The sequence below is a fragment of the Salvelinus namaycush genome, chromosome 29, assembly GCF_016432855.1.
Source record: "Salvelinus namaycush isolate Seneca chromosome 29, SaNama_1.0, whole genome shotgun sequence".
In the NCBI taxonomy this organism is placed as follows: Eukaryota; Metazoa; Chordata; class Actinopteri; order Salmoniformes; family Salmonidae; genus Salvelinus; species Salvelinus namaycush.
Genome location: NC_052335.1, coordinates 20,253,986 through 20,265,127, shown reverse-complemented (window position 1 = coordinate 20,265,127; position 11,142 = coordinate 20,253,986). Strand labels below are relative to the sequence as shown.

Below are 11,142 nucleotides of genomic sequence, written 5' to 3'. Positions count from 1 at the left end.
GGCCTGGAAAACATCATTTTAAAATGAAATTTATTTTCCAGGATTTTTGTGTAAGAGCTCTTCAGCAGAGGACACATATCTAACAGCTTATAGAACGGGATGAACTTTGTCCCCAATTTAACCAGCTTCACTATATAAAAGCTCAGTGGTTTTACCTAAGACTTTGCTTTGACAACAGTCCAGTGGAGTTGTAATCTGGAATATACTTTTCACATAGAGCCAAACCTTTAAGGTATTCACGTTGCAGACATGATAGACCGAAATATGAAAAATATTTTGGTGGTATCCATTGGATTTTTATCTCTGTTCACAGCTTATGGAGGACTTCAGAGTTTACAGGTAACTCAAGATACTGTCGTGTCGATCATTAAATAGACGATTGCTTGAATATTAAGGTACAATTCAACACTGCAATTTCTGGTTCTTGATAATTGATGGCACCATCCCTCTCCTGTGTTACAGAGCAGTCTGAATGCCGAGGATGGGATGGGGGTGACATCTCTCAGTGTTATTTATGCCTCCATCATCCTGTCATCCATGTTCCTAACACCCATTCTCATCAAAAATCTGGGCTGCAAATGGACTATTGTTGTCGGCATGGGCTGCTATGTGACCTATTCAATTGGGAACCTCTATCCAGGATGGTAAAGCAAACTGTCCAAAACCTGTCCAGACCTTCATTGTTTACAACTTTCAACAAGCTGTGTTTCTTCTTCATGATTTAAGAGCAAAATTACAATACAACTAATCATGTACCTCCCTACCTCAATGAGTAAAACATTTGGCATAGTACACATATATTAACTTGTTGTTACCAAGTAGAGTTGGGATTATTTCAGTACTCTGTGAGTAAATTAAACTAATTATGTGAAAGTAGTGTCCGTCGACAAAGTTGTTTACACACATGGTATGAATCCTATCCCTCTCTGCTATGCTTCCTGGACTGGCCTGTCAGTAGCTGTGTTAGTTTACAAACTGTAGGCAGTGTCTGATGCTAACCATATTAATCTGTCCTCTTCTAGGTACACTCTGATCCCCACCTCTGTGATCCTGGGTATGGGAGGTTCTCCACTATGGTCAGCCAAGTGTACCCTTCTCACCATCTGCGGCAACCTGCAAGCCCCTAAAGAAAACAAGGCAGCAGCGGATGTTATCAATAAGTACTTTGGCATATTTTTCTTGATATTCCAGTCTTCGGCTGTATGGGGAAACCTCATGTCGTCGTTGATATTTGGTTCAGATACAGATATACGTAAGTAGCAAGTGCACACAAACACACACAAACAAACACACACACACAAGTATGCACACACGCACACACAGAACAAATGCAACTTGTTTGTGAAAGTAGTAGCATTTGTAAGTTAAAGGGTGACTAGGATAAAATGAATGAGATGCATCATGTGCAGTGTACATTATGAGAGGTGTTCTTGCCCAACCATCCTCTATGGTACCATCTGTCATAATGATATCTTTATGTTCTCCTAGCTGACATCTCTGAGGAAGATCTACAATATTGTGGTGCAGGTGTGTGCGTTGATATCAATGTAAACTCTACGACCAAAAGACCAGCACAAGAATTGGTCTGGACACTAGTCGGCTGCTATATTGGTAAGAACCTACTATTGTTTGTCAGTGTTACAGGTTGACACGGCCATAATACTGCATTTACCCCCCCCCCCCCCCCCCCCCCCACCACCACCACCATTTTGCCATGGTCCAGAGAGAGAATGTTGCCGTTTTAAAGCTAATTTCCCTCAACTCTACACTTTTTGCCATGGGGCAGAGAAAAAAACATGTGGTTTTATAGCTCATCGCATGCTTTTGTTCACATTTTGCCATGAGGCTGAGAGAAGATTCTGCAGTTTTAAAGCACATTTCCTGATATTCTACAGTTTTATAATGCTATTCTACACATTTTGTCATGAGGCTGTTAGGTTCCGAACAAACAGAGTAAAAACTCAAACGGACGACTAGGAAAAGCTCAAACCAAGTTTATCCACCCACTGGGCCATACAGCTGCAAAGACAAGGTATGATTACACAAGCACATATATTTATAACCTCCTACTAGGTGGGGTCAATTCCTTGCTTTTATTTTTATCTGTTATTTTACCAGGTAAGTTGACTGAGAACACATTCTCGATTACAGCAACGACCTGAGGAATAGTTACAGGGGAGAGGAGGGGGGTGAATGAGCCAATCGTAAACTGGGGATTATTAGGTGACTGTGCTGATTTGAGGGCCAGATTAGGAATTTAGCCAGGACACCACGGTTAACACCCCTACTCTTACAATAAGTGCCATGGGATCTTTAATGACCTCAGAGAGTCAGGACACCCGTTTAACATCCCATCCGAAAGACAGCACCCTACACAGGGCAGTGTCCAATCACTGCCCTGGGGCATTGGGATATTTTTTAGACCAGAGGACACCAATTCCAGCAGCATCTCATCTCCCATCCAGGGACTGACCAGGACCAACCCTGCTTAGCTTCAGAAGCAAGCCAGCAGTGGTATGCAGGGTGGTATGCTGCTGGCTTGCTTCTGAAGCTAAGCAGGGTTGGTCCTGGTCAACAGCCGATACATCTTGGATTGATACATGTTGCTAGGCATGTTGCTAGGCAGGAACTTAGTTGATTCCTCTCACTGGTGTAGTCATGGCCCTGCCTGATGCTAGAACCTTCGTGGGTGTGGAAATGTATGTGTTTGAGATAGAACTGTAGTAGGAGGGTCGTTGTGATGGGCTTCTCTGGCCCCCCTCCCAGAGGTTTCTTTTCACTTCATCTGTTAACTTGACCTGGGGTCGAATTCCTCTCTCCTCCCTAGTTCCGCAGCTGACCTGCCTCATCAGAGACTAACTGTTTCCTTTCGCCCCCTCCTTAGTAACGTCGATATTCAACAATAACATGTTTGAAGAGAACATTTTTGGTTACTACATGATTCCATATGTGTAATTTCATAGTTTTGATGTCTTCACTATTATTCTACAATGTAAAACATAGTAAAAATAAAGAAAAACCCTGGATTGAGTAAGTGTGTCCAAACCTTTGACTGGTACTGTTTATCTATCAGTACAGTGGCTTGCGAAAGTATTCACCCCCCTTGGCATTTTTCCTATTTTGTTGCCTCACAACCTGGAATTAAAATTAATTTTTTGGGCAGTTTGTATCATTTGATTTACACAACATGCCTACCACTTTGAAGATGCAAAATATGTTTTATTGTGAAACAAACAAGAAATAAGACAAAAAAACTGAACTTGATCATGCATAACTATTCACCCCCCCAAAGTCAATACTTTGTAGAGCCACCTTTTGCAGCAATTACAGTTGAAAGTCTCTTGGGGTATGTCTCTATAAGCTTGCCACATCTAGCCACTGGGATTTTTTCCCATTCTTCAAGGCAAAACTGCTGCAGCTCCTTCAAGTTGGATGGGTTCCGCTGGTGTACAGCAATCTTTAAGTCATACCACAGATTCTCAATTGGATTGAGGTCTGGGCTTTGACTAGGCCATTCCAAGACATTTAAATGTTTCCCCTTAAACCACTCAAGTGTTCTTTAGCAGTATGCTTAGGGTCATTGTCCTGCTGGAAGGTGAACCTCCATCTCACTCTCAAATCTCTGGAAGACAAACAGGTTTCCCTCAAGAATTTCCCTGTATTTAGCGCCATCCATCATTCCTTAAATTCTGACAAGTTTCCCAGTCCCTGCCGATGAAAAACATCCCCACAGCATAATGCTGCCACTACCATGCTTCACTGTGGGGATGATGTTCTCAGGGTGATGAGAGGTGTTGGGTTTGCGCCAGACATAGCGTTTTCCTTGATGGCCAAAAAGCAACATTTTTGTCTCATCTGACCAGAGTACCTTCTTCAATATGCTTGGGGAGTCTCCCACATGCCTTTTGGTGAACACCAAATGTTTTTGCTTATTTTTTCTTAAAGCAATGGCTTTTCTTCCAGACACTCTTCCATAAAGCCCAGCTCTGTGGAGTGTATGGCTTAAAGTGGTCCTATGGACAGATACTCCATTTTTGAAGGAGCTTTGCAGCTCCTTCAGGGTCTCTGTTACCACTCTGATTAATGCCCTCCTTGCCTGGTCTTTGAGTTTTGGTGGGCGGCCCTCTCTTGGCAGGTTTGTTGTGGTGCCATATTCTTTAAAAAATGTAATAATGGATTTAATGGTGCTCCGTGGGATGTTTAGAGTTTCTGATATTTTTTTATAACCCAACCCTGATCTGTACTTCTCCACAACTTTGTCCCTGACCTGTTTGGAGCGCTCCTTGGTCTTCATGGTGCCGCTTGCTTGGTGGTGCCCCTTGCTTAGTGCTTTTGCAGACTCTGGGGCCTTTCAGAACAGGTGTATATATACTCAGATCATGTGACACTTAGATTGCAAAATTATGTAACTTCCGAAGGTAATTGGTTGCACAATATCTTATTTAGGGGCTTCATAGCAAAGAAGGTGAATACATATGCATGCACCCCTTTTCCGTTTTTGTTTTTAAATAATATTTTGAAACAAGTAATGTTTTTCATTTCACTTCAACAATTTGGACTATTTTGTGTATGTCCATTACATGAAATCCAAATAAAAATCAAGTTAAATTACAGGTTGTAATGCAACAAAATAGGAAAAACGCCAAGGGGGATGAATACTTTTGCGAGGTACTTGTATATACAGTGGCAAGAAAAAGTATGTGAACCTTTTGGAATTACCTGGATTTCTGCATAAATTGGTCATCAAATTTGATCTGCCCTTCATCTAAGTTACAACAATAGACAAATAGAGTGGGTGTCACGATCGTCGTTAGGTGAAAGAGAGGACCAAGGCGCAGCGTGATATAAATACATCTTCTTTTTATTTGAAGATGAAACGAACACTAATACAAACTAGACAAAACAACAAACGACCGTGAAGATACAAAACGAAAGTGCAGACACAAGCAACTAACGTCAAGACATAGACAATTACCTACCTAATGCCTATGGCTGCCTAAAATATGGCTCCCAATCAGAGACAACGATAGACAGCTGTCTCTAATTGAGAACCAATCCAGGCAACCATAGACTTACATAAACACCTACACTGAACACAACCCCATGAACTCTACAAAACACCCTAGACAATACAACCACCCTAGACTAGACAAAAACACACAAACATCCCCCATGTCACACCCTGACCTAACTAAAATAATAAAGAAAACAAAGATAACTAAGGCCAGGGCGTGACAGTGGGCTTAAACAAATAACACACAAATTATTGTATTTTTCTTGTCTATATTGAATACATCATTTAAACATTCACAGTGTAGGATGGAAAAAGTATGTGAATGACTTTTCCAAAAGCTAATTGGAGTCAGGAGTCAGCTAACCTGGAGTCAGCTAACCTGGAGTCCAATCAATGAGATGAGATTGGAGATGTTGGTTAGAGCTGCCTTGCTCTATAAAAAATTTGAGTTTGCTATTCACAAGAATCATTGCCTGATGTGAACCATGCCTCGAACAAAAGAGATCTCAGAAGACCTAAGATTAAGAATTGTTTACTTGCATAAAGCTGGAAAGGGTTACAAAAGTATCTCTAAAAGCCTTGATGTTCATCAGTCAAATTGTCTATAAATGGAGAAAGTTCAGCACTGTTGCTACTCTCCCTAGGAGTGGCCGCCCGGCAAAGATGACTGCAAGAGCACAGTGCAGAATGCTCAATGAGGTTAAGAAGAATCCTAGAGTGTCAGCTAAAGACTTACATAAATCTCTGGAACATGCTAACATCTCAGTTGACGAGTCTACGATACATAAAACGCTAAACAAGAATGGTGTTCATGGGAGGACACCACGGAAGAAGCCACTGCTGTCCAAAAAAACCATTGCTGCATGTCTGAAGTTCGCAAAAGAGCACCTGGATGTTCCACAGCGCTCCTGGCCAAATATTCTGTGGAGAGATTAAACTAAAGTTGAGTTGTTTGGAAGGAACACACAACACTGTGGAGAAAAAAAGGCACAGCACACTAACATCAAAACCTTGTCCGAACTGTAAAGTATGGTGGACGGAGCATCATGGTTTGGGGCTGCTTTGCTGCCTCGGGGCCTGGACAGCTTGCTATCATTGGCTGAAATTAATTCTCAAGTTTATCAAGACATTTTGCAGGAGAATGTTAGGCTATCTGTCCGTCAATTGAAGCTCAACAGAAGTTGGGTCATGCAACAGGACAACGACCCAAAACACAGAAGTAAATCAACAACAGAATGGCTTCAACAGAAGAAAATACGCCTTCTGGAGTGGCCCGTCAGAGTCCTGACCTCAACCCGATTTGAGATGCTGTGGCATGACCTCAAGAGAGCGGTTCACACCAGACATCCCAAGAATATTCCTGAACTGAAACAGTTTTGTAAAGAGGAATGGTCCAAAATTCCTCCTGACCGTTGTGCAGGTCTGATCCGCAACTGCAGAAAATGTTTGGTTGAGGTTATTGCTGCCAAAGGAGGGTCAACCAGTTACTAAATCCAATTGTTCACATACTTTTCCCACCCTGCACTGGGAATGTTTACGCGGTGTGTTCAATAAAGACATGAAAACGTATAACTGTTTGTGTGTTATTAGTTTAAGCAGACTGTGTTTGTCACATTTATGACCAATTTATGCAGAAATCCAGGTATTTCCAAAGGGTTCACATACTTTTTCTTGCCACTGTATAAACTATATATGCACAAAAGTATGTGGCCACCCTTCAAATTTCTGGATTCGGCTAGTTCAGGCAAACTCGTTGCTGACATGTGTATAAAATCGAGCACACAGCCATGCAATCTCCATAGCCAAACATTGGAAGTAGAATGGCCTTCCTGAAGAGCTCAGTGACTTTCAATATGACACCATGATAGGATGCCACCTTTCCAACAAGTCAGTTCATCAAATTTCTGCCCTGCCAACTCTAAGTGCTGTTATTGTAAAGTGGAAACATCTAAGAGCAACACCAGAAACAACAGGACCGCCAAGTGCTGAAGCACGTAGCGCGTAAAAATTGTCTGTCCTCGGTTGCAACACTCACTACTGAGTTCCAAACGTCCTCTGAAAGGAACATCAGCACAATAACTGTTCATCGGGAGCATCATGAAATGGGTTTCCATGGCCGAGCAGCCGCACACAAGCCTAAGATCACCATGCGCAATGTCAAGCGTCGGGTGGAGTGGTGTAATGCTTGCCGCCATTGAACTCTGGAGCAGTGGAGACGCATTCTCTGGAGTGATGAATCACGCTTTGCTATCTGGCAGTCCGACAGATGAATCTGGGTTTGGCGGATGCCAGGAGAATGTTACCTGCCCAAATGCATAGAGCCAGCTGTAAAATTTGGTGCAGAAGGAATAATGGTCTAGGGCTGTTTTTCATGGTTCGGGCTAGGCTCCTTAGTTACTTTGAAGGGAAATCTTAACGCTACAGCATAAAATGACATTCTAGACGATTCTGTGCTTCCAACTTTGTGGCAAAAGTTTGGGGAAGGCCCCTTCCTGTTTCAGCATGACAATGCCCCCGTGCACAAAGTGAGGTCCATACAGAAAAAACATGACTGGCCTGCACAGAGCCCTGACCTCAACCCCATCGAACCCCTTTGGGATGGATTGAAATGCTGACTACGAACCAAGCCTAATTGCTCAACATCAGTGCCCGAATTCAGTAATGCTTTTGTGGCTGAACAGAAGCAAGTTCACGCAGTAATGTTCCAACATCTAATGGAAAGCCTTCCCAGAAGAGTGGAGGCTGTTGTAGCAGCAAAGGGGGGACCAACTACATATTAATGCCCATGATTTTGGAATGACATGCTCGAAGAGCAGGTGTCCACAAACTCATATATATATATATATATATATATATATATATATATATATATATATATACACTGCTCAAAAAAATAAAGGGAACACTTAAACAACACAATGTAACTCCAAGTCAATTACACTTCTGTGAAATCAAACTGTCCACTTAGGAAGCAACACTGATTGACAATAAATTTCACATGCTGTTGTGCAAATGGAATAGACAAAAGGTGGAAATTATAGGCAATTAGCAAGACAACCCCAACAAAGGAGTGATTCTGCAGGTGGTGACCACAGACCACTTCTCAGTTCCTATGCTTCCTGGCTGATGTTTTGGTCACTTTTGAATGCTGGCGGTGCTCTCACTCTAGTGGTAGCATGAGACGGAGTCTACAACCCACACAAGTGGCTCAGGTAGTGCAGCTCATCCAGGATGCCACATCAATGCGAGCTGTGGCAAGAAGGTTTGCTGTGTCTGTCAGCGTAGTGTCCAGAGCATGGAGGCGCTACCAGGAGACAGGCCAGTACATCGGGAGACGTGGAGGAGGCCGTAGGAGGGCAACAACCCAGCAGCAGGACCGCTACCTCCGCCTTTGTGCAAGGAGTAGCACTGCCAGAGCCCTGCAAAATGACCTCCAGCAGGCCACAAATGTGCATGTGTCTGCTCAAACGGTCAGAAACAGACTCCATGAGGGTGGTATGAGGGCCCGACGTCCACAGGTGGGGGTTGTGCTTACAGCCCAACACCGTGCAGGACATTTGGCATTTGCCAGAGAACACCAAGATTGGCAAATTCGCCACTGGCGCCCTGTGCTCTTCACAGATGAAAGCAGGTTCACACTGAGCACATGAGCACATGTGACAGACGTGACAGAGTCTGGAGACGCCGTGGAGAACGTTCTGCTGCCTGCAACATCCTCCAGCATGACCGGTTTGGCGGTGGGTCAGTCATGGTGTGGGGTGGCATTTCTTTGTGGGGCCGCACAGCCCTCCATGTGCTCGCCAGAGGTAGCCTGACTGCCATTAGGTACCGAGATGAGATCCTCAGAGCCCTTGTGAGACCATATGCTGACACATGCACATTTGTGGCCTGCTGGAGGTCATTTTGCAGGGCTCTGGCAGTGCTACTCCTTGCACAAAGGCGGAGGTAGCGGTCCTGCTGCTGGGTTGTTGCCCTCCTACGGCCTCCTCCACGTCTCCTGATGTACTGGCCTGTCTCCTGGTAGCGCCTCCATGCTCTGGACACTACGCTGACAGACACAGCAAACCTTCTTGCCACAGCTCGCATTGATGTGCCATCCTGGATGAGCTGCACTACCTGAGCCACTTGTGTGGGTTGTAGACTCCGTCTCATGCTACCACTAGAGTGAGAGCACCGCCAGCATTCAAAAGTGACCAAAACATCAGCCAGGAAGCATAGGAACTGAGAAGTGGTCTGTGGTCACCACCTGCAGAATCACTCCTTTATTGGGGGTGTCTTGCTAATTGCCTATAATTTCCACCTTTTGTCTATTCCATTTGCACAACAGCATGTGAAATTTATTGTCAATCAGTGCTGCTTCCTAAGTGGACAGTTTGATTTCACAGAAGTGTGATTGACTTGGAGTTACATTGTGTTGTTTAAGTGTTCCCTTTATTTTTTTGAGCAGTGTATATACACACACACATGTACATATAGTACATACATCGGGGGCATGTGCCCTGCATGACCGTTTGGTAATCCAGCCCTGCAGGTTGATGCTATTGAAATGTTCTAATGTGTGTTTCTGTTGTGTACTAGGGGTGGCTGTGCTGGCCATGATCATAGTGGCAGTATTTCTGGATAACATAGACAGAAATCAGGCCCAGGAGTTCCGAGGCAACAGGGAACCATTCTGGAGCACCTTCCTGACCACGTTTACACTCCTGAAAGACAAGAGACTCATCATTCTCATCCCTTTGTCCATGTACAGTGGCTTTGAGAAGAGTTTCCTCTTCTGTGAATAAACAAAGGTGAGGAGACGATACATGGTTCTTACCCTGCCTCGAGGAATCCAACGTTCAAGAATTATTTACCAACGGAAGAGTGGCTAAAAGTTATGTTTGTGACCTTCTTTTGTTGTTTCTTTTGCAGAACTATGTGACCTGTTCCTTAGGAATCCATTACGTTGGATATGCGATGATATGTTTTGGAGCCACAAATTCGTTATGTTCCTTTATGTTTGGGAGGTTGGCAGAATACACTGGAAGAGCCCCACTGTTTTGCTTGGGTAAGAAGAGCTTTCTAATAAAGACATTAACATTTTCATTGGTATCCTATACGACACACTTAAAATCAAATCACTTACTACTCACCGCTCTTACAGCTGCGGCGATCAACTTTGCCTGTATCATGGCCCTGTTGTTCTGGAGGCCTCACCCAGACCAGCTGCCAGTGTTCTTTGTGTTTCCTGCTCTCTGGGGCATGGCAGATGCGGTATGGCAGGCACAAACCAACTGTGAGTTGAGTTATTGAAATGTATTACCGTGACATGCTAGGTACATCAAACATTTTGTACAGAACAGAGGTAACAGTGGTTTTGTTCTTATTTGCAGCACTGTATGGGGTTCTCTTCCCCAGACAAAAAGAGGCAGCGTTTTCTAACTGCTGTATGTGGGAGTCCCTGGGGTTCATGATAGCCTTTGCCTACAGTACCTTCATCTGTCTGGACACCAAGATCTACATCCTCCTTGGAGTTCTGATCCTCTCCATGGTTACCTGTTTGTGGGTAGAGTACCAAGAACACAAGAATCCTACACTTCCGGTGGAGGAGGGAGTATATGACAAAGACTATAAAAAGGACACAGACCAATACACAGACTACTCAAAAAACATACATCACATCATTGCTCAGACCAGCTTGTAGACAATACGTGGATTTGATATGTAGACTTATACAACAGGTAAGTCTAATCCTGAATGCAGATTGGTTAAAACCGCATTCCAGCCAGTGTCTATTCCACAAGTTACCACCAGCTAAATCTATGACGTTAAAATACCTTTTTACTCTGTAGAAAGAGGAGGAAGGGAAGCGCTACTAAGGTACACTATAGTATATTTTGGTAGATAGAAGGTGCTCAGGTCAAAGGATGTGCCATGGGAGCTTGCTACAGCCCTTCCTACGCTGGTTTGTACTTGGGTAAATGGGAAAATGACTTCATTTTGGATCCTTCTAATAACCATTTCTTTGACCGGATTATATGGTGGGGACGCTATATTGATGATGTTTGCCTGTTTTGGTCCGGCTCAGAAGATGAACTTATTTCCTTCCACCAATACCTTAACAGCATTAACCCTAACATCAAACTAAC

General features: G+C 43.7%; 1 pseudogene; it reads left to right on the top strand.

The window, feature by feature from the left end:
- The first annotated feature begins 249 nt into the window (after window positions 1–249).
- LOC120023995 lies at window positions 250–10,697 on the top strand (annotated as a pseudogene).
- The last annotated feature ends 445 nt before the right edge of the window (window positions 10,698–11,142 follow it).